Source organism: Mustela nivalis, assembly GCF_964662115.1.
Source record: "Mustela nivalis genome assembly, chromosome: X".
Lineage (NCBI taxonomy): Eukaryota > Metazoa > Chordata > Mammalia > Carnivora > Mustelidae > Mustela > Mustela nivalis.
Genome location: NC_139040.1, coordinates 85,691,429 through 85,714,578, shown reverse-complemented (window position 1 = coordinate 85,714,578; position 23,150 = coordinate 85,691,429). Strand labels below are relative to the sequence as shown.

The 23,150-nt window shown below is 39.3% G+C and overlaps 1 protein-coding gene across 3 annotated transcripts in view; it reads left to right on the top strand.

Moving 5' to 3' along the window:
• NBDY (negative regulator of P-body association) overlaps positions 1-23,150 on the top strand; it is an 83,714-nt gene that overhangs the window by 27,805 nt on the left and 32,759 nt on the right. The window contains exon 3 of one of the 3 annotated variants that reach the window (XM_082717466.1): positions 22,493-22,657. The exons of the other annotated variants lie outside the window; for them this stretch is intronic. The gene's annotated coding sequence lies outside the window, so the exon portion shown is untranslated. Of the gene's footprint in view, positions 1-22,492; positions 22,658-23,150 lie in introns of those variants that run through there. 3 annotated transcript variants of the gene reach the window in all.

Genomic DNA, 23,150 nt, shown 5'->3' with positions numbered 1-23,150 from the left:
GGAGGACATGTGGAGATGGAGAGGAAAAGGGAGTTGGAGGAAATTGGAGGGGGAGATGAACCATGAGAGACTGTGAACTCTGAAAAACAATCTGAGGGTTTTGGAGGTGTGGGGGGTGGGAGGTTGGGTGACCCTGGTGGTGCGTATTATGGAGGGCGTGTATTGCACTGGGTGTGGTGCATAAACAATGAATTCTGTTATGCTGAAAAGAAATTTAAAAAAAAATCGGTGGGGGCACCTAGGTAACTCAGTGAGGTAAGCCTCTGCCTTTGGCTCCGGCCATGATCCCAGGGTAGTGGGATCAAGCCCCACATCAGGCTCTCTGCTCAGTGGGGAGCCTGCTACCACCCCCCATCCCTGCCTGCCTCTCTGCCTACTTGTGATCTCTGTCTGTCAAGTAAATAAAACCTTTAAAAACAAAACAAAACAAAACAAACAAACAAACAAACAAAATCCCACTATTTTTTCTTGTGGGAAAAGAGAAAAGTACCTGCCCAGCTATCCACGACATCACCAAAGGACAAAGCCTTACATTCTTCAATCTCCTAAACAAAATTCCTAACAAGAAATTAAAAGTTTAAGTTCTAGAAAAAATTGATACCATGTACCTCCTGACACAGTATACTGAGAAACAAACATCACTTCAGTCATATCCTTGACAAACATGTATATACTGAATGTAATTTGGTGATAGGCATTAAGGAGGGCATGTGATGTGAAGAGCACTGGGTGTTAAACACAATTGATGAATCATTGAACACTATATCTGAAACTAATGATGTACTATGTGTGGGTTCATTTAAGTTAAAAAAAAGAATTAAAAAAATAAACCACATATTGTTTATCCACTCATCAGTTGATACACACTTGGGTTGCTTTCATATCGTGCTGCTGTAAATACTGTATTTTGCGATAAATCTAGGGGTGCAATATATCTTTTTCAAAATAATGTAATAACATACGGGTGCATTTTTTTCCAAAATAATGTTTTCATATTCTATCAGTAAATACCCAATGGAGAAATTATTGAATCATATGACAATACTATTTTTAATTTTTGGAGAAACCTCTACTGTATCCAGAGTGGATGCACCAGTGTGCATTCCCACCAACAGTGCATTAGTGTTCCATTTTCTGAATATACTTGCCAGCAATTCTTTCTGTTTTTGTTTTAGCCATTCTGACAGATCTAATATTTCATTGTGGGTTTGAATTGCACTTCCCTGATGATGAGGGATATTGAGCATCTTTCCATTTGTCTCTTGACTATCAGTATATCTTCTTTGGAGAAATGTATTTTCATTTCTTCTGTCCATGATTTATTTGGATTATTTCTTTTTTGGGTACTCATAAGTTTTTTAGATATTTTGGAGAGTAACACTTTATCAGATGTGTCATTTTATTTTTCTGATTGTTTCCTTCATTGTACAGAAGCTTTTTATTTTGATGAAGTCCCAGTGGTATATTGGCTTTTGTTTCCCTTGCCTCAGGAGACATATATAGAAAGAAGTTGGTGATAGTCAATGTCAAAGAGATGACTGCTGGTATCTACTCTAGGGTATTTATGGTTTTATGTCTCACATTTAGGTCTTTAATACATTTTGAATTTATGTCTGTCTTTGTTGTAAGAAAGCGGTTAGTTTCATTGTTTTGCATGTTTCTGTCTGGTTTTCCCAGTACCATTTGTTGAAGAGACTGTCCTTTTCCCACTAGTTATTCTTTCTTGCTTTGATGAAGATTAATTGACCATATAATTGTGGGTTCATTTCTGGGTATTCTATTCTCTTCATTGATTTATGAGTCAATTTTGTGCCACTACAATACCGTTTTGATCGCTAGAGCAATTGCAATATATCTTGAAGTCCAGAAATGTGATGTCACCAGCTTTCATCTTCTTTTCCAAGATTATTTTGGCTATTTGGCTTTTGTGGTTTCATACAAATTTTAGGATCATTTGTTCTAGCTCTTTGCAGAATGCTTTTGGTATTTTATAGGGATCAAATTAAATATGTGTATTGCTTTGGGTAATACAGGTATTTTAACAATATTTGTACTTCAGATCCATGCACATGGAATGTCTTTCCTTTTTTGTGTGTCATCTTCAATTTCTGTCTTCAGTGTTATGTACTTTTCAGAGGACAGGTCTTTTACCTCTTTCATTAGGTCTATTACTAGGTATCTTACTGTTTTGCTGCAGTTATAAATGGGATAGATCCTTTGACTTTCTGTTGCATAATTACTGATCTATAGAAATTCAAGAAATTTTTGTATGTTGATTTTGTATCCTGCATTTTTACTGATTCATATATCAGTTCTAGAAATTTTTTTGTAGAGTCTGTCAGGTTTTCTACATAGATTACCATGACATTTGTAAATAGTAAAATTTTCACTTCTTCCTTGCTGAATGAATGAATGCTTTCTATTTCCTTTTCTTGTCCAATTGCAAGGCTAAGACTTCCAGTACTATATTAAATAGTAATGGTAAGAGTGGACATCCCTGTCTTCTTCCTGACCATAAAGAAAATGCTCTCACTTTTTCCCCATTGAGGATGATACTAGCTATGGGTCTTCATATATGGCCTTTATCAAGTAGAGATATGTCCTTTCTATCCATACTTTATTGATGGTTTTTGTCATGAATGGATACTGTACTTTATCAAATGAGTTTTCTGCATCTATTGAGAAGATCATATGGTTCTTGTTTCATTTACTAATGTGGTGTAACACATTGATTGATTTGTGAATATTGAACCACCCTTGTAATGCAGGAGTTAATCCCACTTGGTTATGGTGATTAATTTTTCTAATGATTTGTTGGATTCAATTTGCTATTAATTTATTGACAATTTTTGCATCTCTGTTCATTAGGAATATTGGTCCTTAGTTCTGTTTTTCAGTGGAGTTTTTATCTGTTCCTGATATGAGGGTGATGCTGGCTTCATAGAATGAATATGGAAGTTTTCCTTCCCTTTTTATTTTATTGGAATAGTTTGAGAAGTTCAATTCTTCTTTAAATGTTTGCAAAAATGTACTTGTGAAGCCATCTGTTCCTGAACTTCTGTGTCTGAAGAGATTGTTGATTACTGATTCAGTTTTCTTGCTGGTTATCATGCTGTTTAAGTTTTCTGTTTCTTCCTGTTTCCGCTTTTGTAGATTATGTTTCTAGGAATTAATTCGTGTCTTCCAGGTTGTCCAATGTGTAGCCATATAGGTTTTCATAATCTCTTATACCTTTATTTCTCTGACATTGATTGTTATTTCTTTTCTCTTATTTGTGATTTTATTTATTTGGGTCCTTTCTCTTTTCTTTTTCAATAGTTTGGCTAGGTGATTAATTTCATTAATTTTTTTCAAAGAAACATCTGATTCCACTGACCTGTTCTAATGTATTTTTTGTTTGTTTGTTTGTTTTAGTTTCTATTTCATTATCATTTTATTTCTACTCTTAATATTATTTCCCTCCTTTAGCTGCTGTGAGGCTACTTTTATTGTTCTGTTTCTAGCTTCTTTAGGTGTAGGCTAAGGGTGTTTATTTGAGATTTTTCTTGGCTCTTGGGACTGTTTCGCTACATACTTCCCACTTAGAAAAACTTTTGCTGTCTCCCAATGGTTTTGGACCATTGTGTGTTCACTTTTTTTGTTTCCATGTTTTTTTAAAATTTCTTCCTTGATACTGTGTTTTACACATTCATTGTTTTGTAGCATGTTGTTTAAACTCCATGTATTTGCTTCCAAATTTTTTTCTTGCATTTGACTTCTATTTTCATAACATTATATTCAGAAAAGCTGCATGGTATGATTTCAATTTTTATATTTGTTAAAACCTGTTTAATACATGACCTAAATATTTTTTAAAAGACATTTATTTGAGAGAGAGAAAGCATGAATAGAGGGAAAGAGCAGAGGGAGAGAGAAGCAGGCTCCCAACTGAGGAGGGACCACGATATGGGACTTGATCTCAGGACACTGGGATGGTGACCTGAACCAAAGGCAGATGCTTAACTGAGGCACTTTCTCTCTCCATCTGTTCATAGCTGAGAACTTCCTTAATCTGGGGAAGGGAACAAGCATTCATGTCCAAGAGACAGAGAGGACCCTCCCAAAATCAATAAAAATTGATCAATACCCCAATATATAATAGTGAAGCTTGCAAATCATAGAGCTAAGGATGCTATCTAAGAGCAGCAAGAAGGAAGAAATTTCTTATGTACAGAGGAAGGAACATCAGAATAACATCAGACCTGTCCAAAGAGACCTGTAAGCCAGAAAGGACTGGCAAGACATATTCAAGGTACGAGATGAAAAGAACATGCAGCCAAGAATACTTTGTCCATCAAAGCTGTGACTCAGAAGAGTTGGAGAGAGAAAGTACTTTCAGGAAAAACAAAAGCTGCAAATATGTGAACCCAAGCTAACCCTGCAAGAATTATAAAGCAGGGTTATTTAAGTGAAGAGAAATCTAAAGAGTCACATAGACCAGGTATTAACAGAAACTACACGAACAGGGACTTTATAGGCAATACAATGGCACTAAATTCATATCTTTCTGTAGTTACTCTGAATGTAAACAAGTTAAATGGAGCCACAAAAAGACACAGGGTTTCAGATTGGATTAAAAAAAAAAAAAGTAGGACCCATTTATATGCTGTCTACAAGAGATGCATTTTGAATTTAAAGACACTGCCAGATTGAAAGTGAGGGGATGAGGATACATTACCATGCTAATGAACCTCAAAAGAAAGCTGGAGTAGAAATCCTTTTAACAGACAAATTACTTTTTATTTTTATTTTTTAAATTTATTTTATTTTCAGCATAACATTATTCATTATTTTTGCACCACACCCAGTGCTCCATGCAATCCGTGCCCTCTATAATACCCACCAGCTGGTTCCCCCAACCTCCATCCCCTACCACTTCAAACCCCTCAGATTGTTTTTCAGAGTCCATAGTCTCTCATGGTTTGTCTCCCCTTCCAATTTTCCCCAACTCCCTTCTCCTCTCTAACACCCCATGTCCTCCATGCTACTTGTTATGCTCCACAAATAAGTGAAATCATATGATAATTGACTCTCTCTGCTTTACTTATTTACTCAGCATAATCTCTTCCAGTCCCGTCCATGTTACTACAAAAGTTGGGTATTCATCCTTTCTGATGGAGGCATAATACTCCATAGTGTATATATGGACCACATCTTCCTTATCCATTCGTCCGTTGAAGGGCATCTTGGTTCTTTCCACAGTTTGGCAACCGTGGCCATTGCTACTAGAAACATTGGGCTACAAATGGCCCTTCTTTTCACTACATCTGTATCTTTGGGGTAAATACCCAGGAATGCAATGGCAGGGTCATAGGGAAGTTCTGTTTTTAATTTCTTGAGGAATCCACACTGTTCTCCAAAGAGGCTGCACCAACTTGCATTCCCACCAACAGTGGAAGAGGGTTCCCCTTTCTCCACATCCCCTCCGACACAAGCTGTTTCCTGTCTTGCTAATTTTGGCCATTCTAACTGGTGTAAGGTGATATCTCATTGTGGTTTTAATTTGAATCTCCCTGAGGGCTAGTGATGATGAACATTTTTTCATGTTTCTGATAGCCATTTGTATGTCTTCATTGGAGAAGTATCTGTTCATATCCTCTGCCCATTTTTTTTTAAAGATTTATTTATTTGACAGAGAGAAATCACAAGTAGACAGAGAGGCAGCCAGAGAGAGAGAGAGAGAGAAGCAAGCTCCCTGCTGAGCAGAGAGCTCGATGCGGGACCCGATCCCAGGACCCTGAGATCATGACCTGAGCCGAAGGCAGCGGCTTAATCCACTGAGCCACCCAGGCGCCCCTCTGCCCATTTTTTGATATGATTATCTGTTTTGTGTGTATTGAGTTTGAGGAGTTCTTTATAGATCCTGGATATCAACCTTTTGTCTATACTGTCATTTCAAGAAATCTTCTCCCATTCCGTGGGTTGCCTCTTTGTTTTCTTGATTGTTTCCTTTGCTGTGCAGAAGCTTTTGATTTTGATGAAGTCCCAAAAGTTTAATTTCGCTTTTGTTTCCTTTGCCTTTGGAGACATATCTTGAAAGAAGTTGCTGTGGCTGATATTGAAGAGATTACTGCCTATGTTCTCCTCTTGGATTCTGATGGATTCCTGTCTCACGTTGAGGTCTTTTATCCATTTTGAGTTTATCTTTGTGTATGGTGTAAGAGAATGGTCCAGTTTCATTCTTCTACATGTAGCTGTCCAGTTTTCCCAGCACCATTTTTTGAAGAGACTGTCTTTTTTCCACTGTATATTTTTTCCTATTTTGTTGAAGATTATTTGACCATAGAGTTGAGGGTCCATATCTGGGCTCTCTACTCTGTTCACTGGTCTATGTGTCTGTTTTTAGGCCAGTACCATGCTGTCTTGGGGATCGCAGATTTGTAGTAACGCTTGAAATTAGGTAACGTGATGCCCCCAATTTTATTTTTGTTTTTGAACATTTCCTTAGCGATTCGGGGTCTCTTCTGATTCCATACAAATTTTTGGATTATTTGCTCCAGCTCTTCAGAGAATACTGGTTGAATTTTGACTGGAATGGCATTAAAAGTATAGATTGCTCTAGGCAGTATAGACATTTTAACAATGTTTATTCTTCCGATCCAAGAGCATGGAATGGTCTTCCATCGTTTTGTGTCTTCTACAGTTTCTTTCATGAGTGTTCTGTAGTTCCTCGAGTACAGATCTTTACCTCTTTGGTTAGGTTCATTCCCAGGTATCTTATGGTTCTTGGTGCTATAGTAAATGGAATCGATTTTCTAAATTCCCTTTCTGCATTTTCATTGTTAGTGTATAAGAAGGCCATTGATTTCTGTACATTGACTTTGTATCCTGCCATGTTGGTGAATTGATGTATAAGTTCTAGTAGTTTGGGGGTGGAGTCTTTTGTGTTTTCCATATAAAGAATCATGTCATCTGCGAAGAGACAGAGTTTTACTTCTTCATTGCCAATTTGGATACATTTTATTTCTCATTGTTGTCTGACTGCTGTTGCTAGGATTTCTAATACTATGTTGAACAAGAGTGGTGAGAGCGGGCATCCTTGTCGTGTACCTGATCTCAGCGGGAAGGCTGCAAGCTTTTTCCCATTGAGGATGATATTTGCTGTGGGTCGTTCATAGATAGATTTGATGAAGTTCAGGAATGTTCCCTCTATCCCTATACTTTGAAGCATTTTAATCAGGAACGGATGCTGGAATTTGTCAAATGCTTTTTCTGCATCAATTGAGAGGACCATGTGGTTCTTCTCTCTTCTCATATTAATTTGTTCTATCACATTGATTGATTTGCAAATGTTGAACCATCCTTGTAGCCCAGGAATGAATCCCACCTGGTCATGGTAGATAATCTTTTTAATGTGCTGTTGGATCCTGTTCGCTAGGATCTTGTTAAGAATCTTAGCAACCATATTCATCAGTGATATTGGTCTGAAATTCTCCTTTTTGGTAGGGTCTTTGCCTGGTTTGGGGATCAGGGTAATGCTGGCTTCATAGAAAGAGTCTGGAAGCTTTCCTTCTGCTTCAGTTTTCTGAAACAGCTTCAGGAGAATAGGTGTTATTTCTTCTTTGAAAGTTTGGTAGAGTTTCCCAGGGAATCCGTCAGGTCCTGGGCTCTTGTGTTTTGGGAGGTTTTTGATCACTGCTTCAATCTCGTTACTATATATCGGTCTATTCAGGTTGTTGATTTCTTCCTGGTTTAATTTTGGGAGTTTTTAGTTTTCCAGGAATGCATCCATTTCATCTAGGTTGCTTAGCTTATTGGCATATAACTGTTGATAATAACTTCTGATGATTGTTTCTATTTCCTTGGTGTTTGTTGTGATCTCTCCCTTTTCATTCATAATTTTATGAATTTGGGCTTTCTCTCTTTTCTTTTGGATTAGTGTGGCCAGTGGTTTATCGATCTTATTGATTCTTTCACAAAACCAGCTTCTAGTTTCATTGATACATTCTACTGTATCTCTGGTTTCTACCTCATTGATCTCAGCTCTAATCTTGATGATTTCCCTTCTTATGTGTGGAGTTGGTTTGATTTGTTGTTGATTCTCCAGTTCCTTAAGGTGTAGAGACAACTGCTGTGTTCTGGATTTTTCAGTTTTTTTGAGGGAGGCTTGGATGGCTATGTATTTCCCCCTTAGGATCGCCTTTGCTGTATCCCATAGGTTTTGGACTGAAGTATCTTCATTCTCATTGGTTTCCATGAATTGTTTCAGTTCTTCTTTGATCTCCTGGTTGATCCAAGCATTCTTAAGCAAGGTGACCTTTAGCTTCCAGGTGTTTGAGTTCCTTCTGAACTTTTCCTCGTGATTGAGCTCCAATTTCAAAGCACTGATCTGAGAATATGCAAGGAATAATCTCAGTCTTTTGGTATCGGTTGCATCCTGATTTGTGACCCAATATGTTGTCTATTCTTGAGAAGGTTCCATGTGCACTTGAGAAAAATGAGTATTCTGTTTTTTAGGGTGGAATGTTTTGTATATATCTATTAGGTCCATCTGGTCCAATGTGTTATTCAATGCTCTTGTTTCTTTATTGAATTTCTGCTAAGAGAGGTGTGTTAAGATCTCCTACTATTAATGTATTCATATCAATATGACTCTTTATCTTGATTAACAGTTTTCTTATGTAATTGGTTGCTCCCGTATTGGGGGCATAGATATTTACAATTGTTAGATCATCATGGTGAATAGTCCCTTTAAGAATGATGTAGTGTCCTTCTGTATCTCTGACTACAGTCTTTAGTTTAAAATCTATTTTATCTGATATGAGAATCACTACCCCGGCCTTCTTTGGAGCCCCGTTGGCATGAAAGATGTTTCTCCATCCCTTCACTTTCAGTCTGGGTGTATCTTTAGATTCAGAATGGGTCTCTTGTAGACGACATATGGATGGGTCCTGTCATTTTATCCAATCTGCAACCCCGTGCCGTTTCATGGGCGCATTTAGGCCATTCACATTGACAGTGATTATTGATAGATATGTTTTTATTGACATCGTGTTTCCTTTGAAGTCTTTCTTTCTGTAGATTGTCTCTATATTTCTGTTCAGTGCTACTCTTAGGATTGTTCCTCTTTTATAGAACCGCCCTTAATATTTCCTGCAGTGTTGGCTTGGTGGTTGCACAGTCTTTTAAGCCTTGCCGGTCTTGGAAACTCTTTATCTCTCCATCCATTTTGAATGTCAATCTTGCTGGATAAAATATTCCTGGCTGCATGTTCTTCTCATTCAGTGCCCTGAATATATCTTGCCAGCCCTTTCTGGCTTGCCAGGTCTTTGTGGACGGGTCTGACGTTATTCTGATGGGCTTTCCTCTGTAAGTAAGCAGCCTCTTTGTCCTAGCAGCTTTCAAGAGATTATACCTACAATTATGATTCCTCAATTTGACTGTCAGTTGCCTTGATGTATTTTTGGAATCTGTAATCTTGGGTGGAGACCGTTCGGCCTCTAGTACATGAACACTGGTTCCAGCTGTGAGATTGGGAAAATTTTCATGAAGAACTTGTTCCTCTATATCTTCTAGACTTCTTTTTTTCTCCTCCCCTTCAGGGATTCCAATAATCCTGATGTTGGAACGCTTCATGGCATCATTTATTTCCCTGATTCTGTTTTCGTGGCTTCTAAGCTGTTTGTTCCAGGCTTCCTCCTGATCCTTTCTCTCTATCTGTTTGTCTTCCAGATCACTAATTCTATCTTCTTTCTCAGTTACCCTAGCTTTGAGAGAATTTAGATTAGATTGGAACTCATTGAGAGCATTGTGAACCTCATCCCTGGTAGCTTTCAGCTCTTCCCTAACATTGAAAACATGATCTCTAGTCATTTTCAGTTCAGCCCTAATCAATTCCGATTGGTCATCCATGCCTTTCTCCAACCTAGCTATTGCCTGGATAATTGTTAGCCTGAATTCTCTTTCCGACATATTGCCTATGTTGATAGCCATTAGCTCTGTTGCAGAAGGTCCATCCTCTGTATTTTTCTACTGTTGGGCATCCCTCCGCCTAGTCATTTTGGTGAAAGATTACTGAACAGATGTAGCTGGATGTATCGACCGTGGTGCAGTCAAGGTGTACCCTGGAACACTTCTGAGCAATCAGGATTCCCCACCCAAACGAGAGAAAAAAGAAAAGAAAAAGAAAAAAAAAAGGGAGAGAGAGAGACAGGAAAGAAAGGGTAGATAAAAGAGAAGGTTCAGCCCAAATGGGCCCCAAGGTAAGATTTATGAAGTATACAAACAAAAACAGACAAACAAAAAGACTGATAAAAGTATATGACAAGAGAAAAAATATATATATGTGCAAATATAGGAAGAACCTCGTCAAAAAGAACCCCAAGTGTAAGATTTATATAATATCAGGACAAACACAAAAACACAGAAACAGTGGCGGAAGAAAAAGATGGGAGAGTGGTTATACATTCTCAGTGTGGGCAAGGAAGGTTGTTTTGATTTTTCCTGGATGTATCTTGATATCTTTGTTAAAGGACTCAACTTTCCTAAGATAAAGGGGGATTAAAAATTGTTTTACCTATAGGGGCAGTATTGATTGGCGAAGGGGGATTACTTTGAAGTTTAAGTCTATATGAATATTAGAAAATAAAAATGAAATAGGAATAAACTAGACTAATCTAAACTAAAATTTTAAAAAAGAAATTTAAAAAATAGAAATGCAAAAGAAAAACACAGGTTTATGTATCAAAAAGTTCAGGTTAGAAGGTTATTATGGAATTTGATGTACTATACAGCTCACTGTGATGGTAAATAGGCTAAAAAATTATCTATATATAAAAAAAAGGAGCCAGAATAGTGGGAACAAATTAAAAATAAAAGTTGTCTTATGAAGTAGTGGTAGTGGTTCTCTTGTAGTCTTTTTTTTTTTTCTTTACTGTTTGGTTTTCTGGGGGAGGGGCCTGCGACGTGGGTTTTCAATCAATGATGTTCCCTGAGTTAAGTCCTTCAGTCCCGCTCAAGGGTTTGGGCTCTGAGAAAACCGGTTTTTTCAGGCTTTTGTTCTCTGGAGGTTTTTATGATTGTTCCCTTTTTTTTTCCTCTTGCCTTGACTGCTTTTGATGGTTTTTGTAGGTTTAGAGGAAAGCAAACTGCACCCTGACCTCCCTCTTAGAGAGAAGCCTCAGTCTGTTCTTCTGTGGGTGTTGCAGAGCCCATATAAATTTCCCCTTGGCTGCTGGCAGAGCAGGTTCCGAGTTGCGGCCCTTTGGGACACAGGATCTTCTGCTTGTCCCCAAAACCATGGCAGCAGTAGCTGTCTGGGGAGCTCCAGACTGCCATAGAGGTTCCAAGCAGCGATCACACACTGAGATTTTCCTGCTGGCCCGGGCTGGGAGTGCCTGGTCTTTCTGGGTCTCAGAGCACCTGGATTGCACACACCTCTCTCAGTGGAGGGCTGCGGGTCACGTGCACATCTCAGGCTCTGAGAGTGGGGCACAGGTCCAAAAGTACCAGGCTGGGCCTTCACACACCTCTCTCAGGGGAGGGTTTGGGGCGCATGTCTTAGGCTCTGAAACAATGGCGTGCGTCTAAGAGCGCCAGCTGGGCCTTTGTGTACCTCTCTTAGGGGAGGAGGAGAGGCGCGCACATCTCAGGCTTTGTAGCAGTGCTCGCGCCTTCTGCTGTCTGGTGTGGATCCTATCCCCTCACAGGAGCCAGACCCCACACAATCTCGTGCGCTCTCGTGGCTCAGGGACCAAGACCTGGTTTCTCTGCCGCATTCTCTCTGGCTCAGTGCCAGGGGAGGCTGTCCTGGGACTGGGGACTTAACCCTTAAGCTAGCCCCAGGGTCCCTAGCCACCCTGATTCCCACAATCCCCACACACACACACACACACACAATCCTTTGCTCTTTTGGAGTGCTTTAACCAGTCTCCAAGTTAATGCTGGTCCCTAGATGCAGGGCATTCTCGCTCTATTAGGTGTATTACTTTCCAACCCATCGCCTCTGGTGGCTCCCTCCCCCTTTTGTTTAACTTCTGATATCAGTCCGCCATTCCCCCGCCGCTTTACCTGCCCACTGGCATCTTCTGCCCCTGTAGAGATCCATACATGTATAATTCTGATCTCAGGCTAATTTCATGGGTGATCGGAGTTCTTTGGTAGGTAATCAGCTCACTTTAGGTTACAGGTTGAAAACGCGCCTCCTCCTACTTCCCCGCCATCTTGTCCCCCCAACAAATTACGTTTTTTTTTTATAATTTTTTATTTTTTATAAACATATATTTTTATCCCCAGGGGTACAGGTCTGTGAATCACCAGGTTTACACACTTCACAGCACTCACCAAAGCACATACCCTCCCCAATGTCCATAATCCCACCCCCTTCTCCCAAACCCCCTCCCCCCAGCAACCCTCAGTTTGTTTTGTGAGATTAAGAGTCACTTATGGTTTGTCTCCCTCCCAATCCCATCTTCTTTCATTTATTCTTCTCGTACCCACTTAAGCCCCCATGTTGCATCAACACTTCCTCATATCAGGAGCTCAACAAATTACTTTTTAAACCAAAACTGTAGTAAGAGATGTAGATGTAGATGTATCATACTTAACAAGAAGATCTATTCAACAAGAAGATCTAAGAGTTGTATGTATCTATGCAGCTAACATGGGAGCACCCAGTTGTATAAACCAATTAATCACCAATGTAAAGATACATCAATAATAGTACATTAATAGCAAAGACCTCAACACTCCATTCACAACAATGGACGGATAACTAAGCAGAAGATACAAAAAAACCACCACTTTGAGTAAAACATTGGGCCAGATGGACTTCACAGAAATATACAGAACATTACATCCTAAAACAGAATATTCATTCTTCTCAAGTACACATGGAACTCTCTCCAGAATAGATCACATAACTAGATCACAAATCAGGTCTTAACTGATATCAAAAGATTGGGATTATTCCCTGCATATTTTCAGACCAAAATGCCCTGAACTGGAAATCAATCACAGGAAGAAGTTTGGAAGGAACTCAATCACTTGGAGGTTAAAGAGCATCCTGCTAAAGACTGATTCTATTAACCAGGAAATTAAAGAAAAAAAGAAAAAAAAAAACACAAGTCATTAAAACTAATAAGAATGAAAACACACTGGGCCAAAACCAGTGGGATACTGCGAAGGAGTTCCTAAGAGGGAAATACATAGCCATTCAAGTCTCTCAAAAAACTAGAAAAATCTCAAGTGCACAAGCTAACCTTACACCTAATGGACCTGGAGAAATAACGTCAAATCATGCCAAAAGCAAGCAGTAGCACATGAATAATAAAGATTAGAGCAGAAATCAATGAAATAGAAACCAGAAAAATAGTAGAACAGAACAACGAAACTAGAAGCTGGTTCTCTTAAAGAATTAACAAGCTCTATAAACCTCTCACCAGACTTATTTAAAAGAAAAGGGAAAGGACCCAAATTAGTTAAGTCTTGAATGAAAGTGGAGCGATCAGGACTGACACCAAGGAAATAGAAACAAGTATTAGAAATTATTACCAGCAACTATATGCCAAGAAATTAAGCTATCTAGAAGAAATGGATGCATTCCCAGAAACTTAAAAACTACCAAGAATGGAACAGGAAGAAATAATCTGAACAGACTCACAAGCAGGAAGGAAATTGAGGCAGTAACCATAAAACCCCCAAAACACAAGAGTCCAGGACCACATGGCTTCCCAGGGGAATTCTACTAAACTTTTTTTTTAATTATTTATTTATTTATTTTAATTTTTGTTATGTTATGTTAGACACCATGCAGTACACCACTAGTTCTTGATACAGTGCTCCATGATTCATTGTTTGCATATAAAACCCAGAGTGCCATGCAATCCATGCCTTTCTTAATACCCAACACCAGGCTCATTCATCCCCCCACTGCCCTCCCTTCATAATCCTCAGTTGGTTTCCCAGAGTCCATAGTTTCTCATGGTTCATCTCCTACTCCAATTATCCCCCTTTCATTTTTCCTTTCCTTCTCCTAATGTCTTCCATGCTATTCCTTATGTTCCACAAATAAGTGAAACCATATGATAATTTACTTTCTCAGCTTGATTTATTTAACTCAGTATAATCTCCAACAGTCCCATCCATGTTGATGCAAATGTTGGGTATTCATTGTTTCTGATGGGTGAGTAATACACTATTGTGTATATGGCCCACATCTTCTTTATCCATTCATCTGTTGAAGGGCATCTCGTCTTCTTCTCAGTTTGGCTATTGTGGACATTGCTGCTATGAACATGGGGGTGCATATGACCCTTGTTTTCATGACCTCTGTCTTATTGGGGGAAATACCCAATAGTGCAATAACCAGGTCATAAGGTAGCTCTATTTTTTTTTATTTTAACTTATTATTTATTTATTTTTAAAATTTCTTTTCAGTGTTACAAAGTTCATTGTTTATGTACCATGCAATACATGCCCTCCCTAATATCCACCACCAGGCGCACCCAACCTCCCAACCTTGCCTCTTCAGAACCCTCAGATTGTTTTTCAGAGTCCACAGTTTCTCATGGTTTGTTTTGATGAATCTCCACAGTTTTCCACAGTGGCTGCACCAACTTGCATTCCCACCAACAGTGTAAGAGGGTTCCCAACCTTTCTCCACATCCTTTCTGACATTTGTTGTTTCTTGCCTTGTTAATTTTTTTTCCATTCTAACTGGTGTAAGGTGGTATCTCAATGTGGTTTTGATTTGAATTTCCCTGACAGCTAATGATGAAGATCATTTTTGTTATGTCTGCTAGCCATTTATATGTGTTCATTGGAGAAGTGTCTGTTCATTTCTTGTGCCCATTTTTTTTTTCACTTGATTATCGGTTTTTTGGGTGTTGAATTTGAGAAGCTCTTTGTAGATCTTGGATATCAGCCCTTGGTCAGTAAACCTCTCACCAGACTTATCCAAAAGAAAAGAGAAAGGACCCAAATCAATAAAACCATGAATGAAAGGGAAAAGATCCCAACTAACACCAAGAAAATAAAAACAATTTTTAGAAATTATTACCAGCAACTGTATGCTAACGAATTAAGAATCTGGGAGAAATGGATGTATTCCTAGAAACATATAAACTGCCAAGACTTGAAACAATCTGGGTAGACCAGTAACCAGCAAGGAAACTGAAATAGTAATCAAAAACAAAAACAAAAAAAACAGTGGTCCAGGTCCGCTTCCCAGGGGAATTCTACCAAACACTTAGAGAAGAAATCATACCTATTCTACTGAAGATGTTTCACAAAAATAGAAATAGGACAACTTCCAAACTCTTTCTATGAGGCCAGCATTACCCTGATACCCAAACCGGACAAAGACCCCATTAAAAATGAGAATTAAGGACCAATCTTCCTGTGAATTTGGATTCCAAAATACTCAAGAAGTTCTTAGCCAAGAGGACTCAACAGTGCATTGAAAGGATTATTCACCACGACTAGGTGGAAGTTAATTTTGGGATGAAACGGTAGTGGTTCAACATTCACAAATCAATCATTGTGATAGAGCACATTGATAAAATAAAAGATAAGAATTATATGATCCTCTCAGTTGTTGTAGAAAATGTATTTGACAAAATATATCATCTTTTCCTGATTAAAATTCCTCAGGATGTAGTAGTAGAGGGAACATACCTCAATATTATAAAACCCATCTATGAAAAGGCCATAGTTAATATCATTCTCAGTGGGGAAAAATTTAGAGCCTTTCCTTTAAGGTCAGGAACACAACAGGGATACCCACTCTTCACCATTATTGTTCAACATAGTACTAGAAGTCCTAACCTCAGCAACCAGACAACAAAGATAAATCAAAGGCATTCAAATTGGTAAAGAAGAAGTCAAAATCTCTCTTCTCACAGATGATATCTTACTTTATGTGGAAAACCCAAAAGACTCCACCCCCAAATTACTACAACTCCTACATCAATCAGTAATGTGGCAAGATACACAATCAATGCACAGAAGTCAGTGGCATTTCAATACACTAACAATGTAATTGAGGAAAAAGAAATTAAGGAATCAGCTCCTTTTACAATAGCACCAAAACCCATAAAATACCTAGGAATAAACCTAACCAAAGAGGTCAAGGATATATATAAATTGCAGAACACCTATGAAAGAAATTGAGAAGACAAAAAGAGACGGAAAAACTTTCCATGCTCATGGCTCGGAACAGTAAACACTATTAAAATGTCTCTGTTGCCCAGAGTAATCTACACACCCAATGCAATCCTCATCAAAATACCATCAACATTTTTCACAGAGCTGGAACAAACAATCCTAAAATTAGTATGGAACCAGAAAAGACCCCAAATCACCAGGAGCATGTTGAAAAAGAAAACCAAAGCTTAGGGCATTATGATGCCTGATTTCAAGCTATATTACAAATTTGTGATCATTAAGAAAGCATGGTATTGGCAAAAGAAGTAACAGACTTATTTATTAGTGTAACAGAATAGAGATCCCAGATATGGACCCTTAACTCTATGGTCAAACTCTCTTCGACAAATCAGGAATGAACATCCCATTGATAAAAGGCAGTCTCTTCAATAAATGGTGCTAGGAAACCTGGACAGCCACATGCGGAAGAATGAAACTGAACCATTTTCTTACATCATACATAGAGATAAATTCAAAATGGTTGAAAGACCTCAATGTAAGACAGGAATCCATCAAACTCCTAGAGGAGAACATAGGCAGTAACCTATTTGACATCGACTGCATTCACTTCTTTCAAGACATGTCTCCAAAGGCGAGGGAAACAAAAACAAAAATAAACTATTAGGACCACATCAAGATAAAAAGCTTCTTCGCAGCAATAGAAACAGTCAACAAAACAAAGAGGCAACCCACAGAATAGGAGAAGATATTTGCAAATGACATTCCAGACAAAAGGCTGGTATTTAAAATCTATAATTTTCTCAAACTCAACACCCAAAAAACAAATAATCCAGTCAAAAAACTGTCAGAAGACATGAATACATACTTCTCCAAAGAAGACATACAGTATCCGTAGTATAGTGGTTATCACATTTGCCTGACAAAGAAGACATACAAATGGCTAATAGGCTCATGAAAAAATGTTACATATCAGTAGCCATCAGGGAAATTCAAATCAAAGCCTCAGTGAGATACCATCTTGCACCAGTTAGAATAGCTAAAATTTGCAAGACCGTTAACAACAAATGTTGATGAGAATGTGGAGAAAGAGGAACCCTCTTACACTGTTGGTGAAAATGCAAGCTGGTGCAGCCACTCTGGAAAAGAGTATAAAGGTTCCTCAAGACATTATGACCCAGCAATTGCAGTACTAGATATTTAGCTAAAGATATAGATGTAGTGAAGAAGGGGCACCTGAACCCCAGAATTCATAGCAGCAATGTCCACTATAGCCAAACTGTGGAAGGAGCCTAGATGTCATTCAACAGATGAATGGAGTAAGAAGATGTGATTCATGTGAAATATTGCTCAGCCATCAGAAAAGATGAATACCTACCATTTACATCTACATGGATGTAACTGAAGGGGATTATGCTAAATGAAATAAGTCAAGCAGAGAAAGACATATTGTCATATGGTTTCACTCTTATGTGGAACAGAAGGAAGAGTGTGGAGGACCACAGGGGAAGGGAAGAGAAACTGAATGGGAAGAAATCAGAGAAGGAGACAAACCATGAAAGACTCTGGACTCCTGGAACCAAACTGAGGGGTACAGAATGGAGTAGTATGCAGGGTTGGGGTAAGTAGGTGGTGACTATTGAGGTGATCTTGTGTTGTGAAGACCAGTGGATGTTACACACAACTAATGAATCATTGAACACACCATCAAAAACTAATGATGTAGTAAATGTTGGCTAACTGAACATAATAAAAAACAATAGAAAACAAAGTCAAAAAAGAATAAGAACAAGAACAAGAACAGACAGCAATAAGCATTCCTCCACCTCAAAGAATAAACCCCCTCATTTGTGGACACCAAAAACAAAAACAAAAACAAAACAGACAAACACAAAAATAGAAGTTGGTAAATTTAAGAATGTAGTTAAAACCAGTAAAAAAGGTAAAGAGAGAAAGAGAGAGAAAGAAATGAAAAATTTTATCCTGAAGGTAAACGGGTCATGAGGAAACCCTGGGGTTCAATATACTATTTTACCATGGCGCTGGAGTTTTACCGTATTGTGGTATCCATAAAGCTTTTCATTCACCTGTTCTTCCAGTCAGTCTTCTGGGGAAGGAGCTTGCGGTGCTGGCTCTCAGAATCTTTGCCTGGGCATACTTGTCCCACCCTTTGTCAGAGGGATGTGCTCAATTTAAGCTGGTCATTTGTAAGGCTTTTTTCCCCTGGAGGCTTTCCATGCCTCTTCAGAATCAGAGCAAACATGGCCAGCCCAGAGCCATAAGATCGCAGTGCCCCCTCTTCAATAAACCCTCCACGTCAAAGGGTCTCCACTTCTGTGTGGCACAAACTCCTCAGACTCTTGGGGTTCATGCCCACTGCAATCCTCCTGGTGGGGGGAGGGGAGCAGGGACCTACTGTTGTTACCATGCTTTGCATCTTTGCGACTTTGAGTGGTTGTGGGCTCACACACATACCCTGCTCTTCAAGGTCATGGCTGGGTGCTGCTCTGTGGTGCTTTCGGGGCCACCAGTGCCCTGAGAGCTGTTGCCCAGTCCTGGGTGCAGCCATTTTGTCTCTCCCAGGGGATGGTAAATGGCCTGCAGGTTCCAGTCCTTTTCAGGGTGCTCAGGCAAACAGCAGTCTCCCTATTGTCTGTCACACAATTTATGGCAGCCTGGGCTGAAAGTCCCTCCTAGGCTCAGTGACCATAATAATTTTTTCCTCTCCGCTGCTTGGGCACTGTATCAGTTCCAGCCCTCCCATTCTTTCTGCATCTCCTTGGATCCTGAGACCACAATGATCCACCTAGATTTCTGCCCTTTTCATCCCCTGACTCCCTTTCAGAAAGGGATGTCTCTCACTGGAGCAGATTTCTTAGGGTTCCGATTTTGCACTCTGGTGTTATAGCACTTTCTGGTAGCCAGCTTATATAGCCTCCCTGCCCCCTTGTGTTTATCTTCTGATATTTCCCCATAGATTCATGACTCTGCACCACCAACCTTGCAAAAAGCAATTGTTTTTCTGCTTGTAGAGTTCCAGATAAATTTTCTTGCCATTTCAGGCTGAATTCATGGGTGTTTGGAATGGTTTGCTAGATATCCACCTAAATTCGAGGGACCAGATTAAAGAAACCAGGTCCCTTACTGCTCTGCCATCTTGCCTCCTTTCTCATTCAATGTAATTATTGATGGATGTATATTTATTGCCATTCTATTACTTGTTTTCTCATTTCTGGAGGTTTTCTCTCACCTTATCTTTGTCACATTGGTGACAAATTGTTACCTTTGCACCCAAAGTGCCTTCTTTAATATTTCTTGCAGGACTGGTTTAGTGGTCACAATTTCCTTTAGATTTAGATTTTGTTTGTCTGGTAAACTGTTTCTCTCTCTTTCTATTCTGAATGACAGCCTTGGTGGATAGAGTATCCTTGGCTGTGGATCTTTCCCATTCAGCACTTTGAATATATTCTACTCCATTCTTATTTGGAAAGTTTCTTTGGGAAATCTCCAACTAAATTTATGAGTTTTTCGTTGTAAGTTAAGGGCTTCTATGCCTTGCTGCTTTTAAGATTTTTTTCTTTATCACTAAATTTTCAAATCTAATTGCAATATGTCTTGGTGTTGGCCTGCTTTTGTTGATTATGATAGGAGTTGTCTGTGCCTCCCAGATCTAGATTTTTGTTTCCTCCTCCAGATCAGGGACATTTTCAGTTGTTATTTCTTCAAATAAATTCTCTATCTCTTTTTCTTTCTCTTCTTCTGGGACTCTTATTATACAAATGTCATTACATTTGATGGTCAGTGACTTCCATGTGTCTGTTCTCATACTGCATAATTCTTCTGTCTTTCCTCTTTAGTGTCATTACTTTCCTTTGTCTGTCTTCTTGGTCACTAATTAATTCTGCTTCTTCCAGCCTGGTGTTCATTGCATGAAGCCTGTTTATGAATCTTGTTTATTGAACTCTTCATCTCTAATCAATTCTTTTATCTATTTTCTGTGTTAAGGGTCTGACTAATGTCTTCTTTTCTTTTCTCAAGCCCACTGAGTATCCTTATGGTTGTCATTTTAAATTCTCCATCAGTTGTTTATATCAGCATTATCAACAATAGCCAAATTATGAAAGAGTCCAAATGACTTATGAATTGATAAAGATGATGTGCTATACATATATGTGTGTATTTTATGTGTATATACACATATGTGTGTGTGTTGTATACATTGGAATATTACTCAGCCTTCAAAAAGAATGAAACTTTGCCGCTGCTGACATTGTGGGTGGATCTAGAGAGTATTATGCTAAGTGAAATAAGTTAGTCAGAGAGATAAATACCATGACTTCACTCATATGTGGAATTTCAGAAACAAAAGAGATGAATATAGTTGGATGACAGAGAGGCAAATTATGAAACAAATGCTTAACTACAGAGAGCAAACAGGATTACTGGAAAGGACATTCATGGGGGATGTGTTAAATAGGTGATGGATATTAAGGAGGACATTTGTGATGAGCACTCTTTAGTTTATGTAAGTGATGAATTACCAAATTCTATACATAAAGCTAATATTACACTGTATGTTAACTGACTGGAATTTAGTTAAGAAGTTGAAGGAATAAAAATTCTCCATCAGTTATGTTATTTTTCTCTCTTTTGCTTATATCTCTGGCTATGGCCTTGTTTTTTTCATTTGGGATAAATTCTTTCTTTGTGTTTTGTCAAAGTCTCTGTATTTTTCTCTGAGCTATGTTAAGGCAGATATGCCTCCTGCTTCTGAAAGTAAGGCCTTGTGAAGAAAAAGCCATGTAGTGCCCAGACCATGGTGCTTCAGGGAGTTTCTCTGATGTGCGCCGCATGTTTACTGCTTTTGTGTTTTGGCTGCTTTATCCTTTAGGGCAGTTGGCAGAGGTTCTCTGTGCCTGCTGTGAGCAGTGTTTGGACTCTGGCCTGAACATGGTTTGTTTTAACTAGGTGTGTTGTGTTCTGCTAATCAAATGAGTTTTGCCATCACCTCCGCCAGAGCTGAGGCACTGCAGAACTCTCTGTTTGGGAGACATGGCATGGGTGGGAGTTATGCTGTCTTCTGGGGGATGGGCCGACCATGCTGGGACTGAGGCAAGTTTGAGAAGTGCAGTCACACCAGAATGGAGGGTGGTGGAGACTGGTGTATGCAAGCTATGCAGCCAGTTTGGGCACTGCTCTGCTTTTCCCAAGTGGCTCTGTGTTTATGCTGAGGGGTCGGTTGGGAAATGGTGCCGGTCAGCTCCTGTGTTTCTGAGGAGGTGTCCTTGTGAACAGTGCCTCTTACAGACATGCTCCAAGAAGAAGAAATAATGTCCCCACTGTGTGCCTCAAGTGCTCTTCAGATTGTTGTGTCCATGCTCTCTGCCCCTGTGTTGTTTGCTTGCCTTCTCTTCAAGCACAGCCTACTGCCCTCTGGGCTTTATTCCATCCAAACCCACTAACATTTAAACTTCAGGCTTTAAGCCCATCTGGTTGCAAGAACTCACCAAATTTAGCCCCTCTCTTTTTCCAAGCCAGTGGCTTTAGGGAAACATTCTTGTTGTGAGTTCCCCTGTGTGCCCCCCTACCCCACCATATCATCCTTCTCTGTGACTGTATATCCTTCCCTTCTACATCCCCCATGATCTGTTTCTCCCTTAAACCATATATCCACACTTTCTACCTGCTTTGATGTGGCCTCTTATCTCTCTTTAGTTTTGGAGTTTGTTCTGTCAGAATTTAGATCAACTTCTGGAGTATTTAGAATGATTTGATAGTTATCTAAGTGTGTTCATGGGGCGAGGGAAGCCTAGGGTTCTCCTACTGTGCCACCATCTATCTCTCCAAGCTTATTGTAGTATATTTTTAATTTTAGTTACTGAGTTTTTCACTGCTGATTGATTTTTTTTTATCTTTTCTATCTCTTTTTGAGGATCTCACTGAGATCCTCCACTCTTCTTAAGTCCAGTGAATATCTTTATGACCATTACTTCAAATTCTCCGTCAAACATATTGCCTATCTAGATTTCATTTAGCTCTCTTGGTGTGTTTTTTTCTTGTTCTTTCATTTGGGCCACATTCCTCTGCCTCCTCTTTTTATGTAACTCTCTGCATCTGTTTCTTTGTTTTAAGAAAGTCTTCTTATGTGCTTGTGTTCCCTGCTTTTCAAAATAGTAGCTTTATGAAGAAGTCCTGTAGTACCCTATAGCACAATATCCACTGTTCACTAGGACCTGGTGATTTAGGAGTATCTCCTATGTGTGTTGCTGCACTCTACTTTTGTAGATTAGCTGTGTTTGCCTTCAGACCCGTGTTTCACAGGGGCTCTGTTTGCCTGCTGATTTATTCCCAGGTATATTGTATGGAGCCAGCCTAGGGACCTCTTGGGCTTGAATTTGTTCCAGCCAGATGTTTGCCAGAGTTGTGGTTGCAGCAAACTACAGGTTGCTCTTCCTGTGTTGTTCCCTGAGAGGCTTTCACTGATGGGTGAGGACTGCAGTCAATCCAGGTAACTATCCCCAGTCCACTGCTGGGGCTTCTCTCTTTAGAGTGTTGCTTGGCACCTTTGGGGCTGGTTGCAGAATGCGACACTTGTGGTGTGGCTTTGGATAAACCCTAAATTTATTATGCTAAGTAGAGTGGGTTGAGTGAGGTATATCCAAAGGAGAATGCTAGGGTATGTTGCACTCTTAGGAAATTTTGCCCTTGTCTGCTTATGGGTGGTGACCTGGTGCTGCTTTGGAGAACACCTGTGGAGAGCAGGTTGGATGAAGCAGGTCAGTATGAGAGCATAGAGGTATAGAACATTGCTAGCAGGCAAGTTGGAGAGTGTATGTACTGGTTCCTCCAGGTGTCTGTGCATCTAGGCTGGGTGTTGGTGGAAAAAATGGCTCCTGCCAGTGCTTTCCTTTTGGAGAAGTCTCTAAAGACTCCTGCCTCTCCTACACATGTTCTGAGATTAGTAAACAAATCTCCTTCCCATATACTATGCAGGTATTTTTCCAAACTAA